The following is a 1,496-nucleotide window of genomic DNA, read 5'->3' on the forward strand; positions in this document are numbered from 1 at the left end:
TTCTATGATTTATGATTCAATGATTATGACAGGAAAACAAGAAATGGGCTTAGAAGCTATCACCTTTTTGTAGAGGAACCTACTTCCAAACTAAAATCACAGTGAAGAAAACCTCATCTGTGAGGCTTTAAAACAGGGCAATAATGAAGAATGAATTTAGAATTTCCCAAACTGAAAACTAGATGTACTCAATTTGTTTTCATTTATCTTTGACTATGTGACTGTTTCCATAGGAAACCTTGACAGAGGGTATTTTTCTACAGGTTCTGACAGATCTTTGTAACTTATATTGATCTAGAGGCACTGAAGATCTTGCTAAGTCACAGTTTTCTGACAAGATCTTGCAGCTTGCTTTCCTGTAAAAATATATAGCAATGGATTGGATGTAAATCCAAAAACACTAACATAAGAAGGGAAAAAACCCCAAAAAACCCTAAAACTTGCAGAAGTCATAGAATGTAATAGTATATTTTTTTTCAAAGGCATCAGCAACCTACCAGAGAGCCTGATGGGCCAGTAGATATTCAAAGTGTAAAAGAAGTGCTCAAGGGTACCAGCAAAACAGAAAGGCTCTATCTATTGCACGTGTGCTTCCTTTGCCATGGTTGAGCCTGAGCAACTATTTCAAGTTAAACTAACAATAGAAGGGTGTTTAGAAAAAGAAAAAATCAAAGAGTAAGTAACAACAAATTGAGAAGACTATTTAGTATATATTCAAGAGCTCTTAGCTGTCTCAGGAAGAAAAATGTGAAGCTTTCCACGGTGATGCATCCTTGAGACTGCTCTCTGACAGTGTGACATAAGTTTGTAAAAAAAGATGCAAGTGACCATGCAGTGAATTGCAGAACAGTTAGTCCAACTTTGGCATTTTGGAAACTACAATTTGTATTTGTATGGATAAGTATGACAAAATATTAAAGAACAAACATGACTTTCATAGAATTATAAGATTTTTTATATTGGAAAAGATCTGTAAGATCATCATGTCCAACCATTAACTTTGCACTGCCAAGTCCACCACAAAACCACATCAGTAAGCTCTGCATCTACATGTCTCTCAAATATCTCCAGGGATGATGACACAACTACTTCCCTGGGCAGTTCTTGTCCCTTGCTTGACAAGCCTTTTAGTGAAGAAATTTTTCCTAATATCCAATCTAAACCTCCCCTGGTGAAACTTGAGGACATTTCCTCTTGTCCTATCACTTCTTACTTGTGAGGAGAGACCAACCCTCATCTCTCTGCAACCTCCTTTCAGGGAGCTGTAGAGAGTGAAAAGGTCTCCACTGAGCCTCCTCTTCTCCAGGCTGAACAACCCCAGTTCCCTCAGCCACTCCTTACAGGATTTGCTCCAGACCCTTCCCCCGCTCCATTGCCCTTCTCTGGCTACACTCTAGCACCTCAAGTATTCAAGGTGTGGCTGCACCAGAGCCAAGTACAGGGGGACAATCCCTTCCCTAGTCCTGCTGGCCACACTGTTCCTGATGCAGGCCAGG

This window comes from Eurypyga helias, unplaced genomic scaffold (genome assembly GCF_000690775.1).
Source record: "Eurypyga helias isolate BGI_N326 unplaced genomic scaffold, ASM69077v1 scaffold7144, whole genome shotgun sequence".
NCBI lineage: Eukaryota > Metazoa > Chordata > Aves > Eurypygiformes > Eurypygidae > Eurypyga > Eurypyga helias.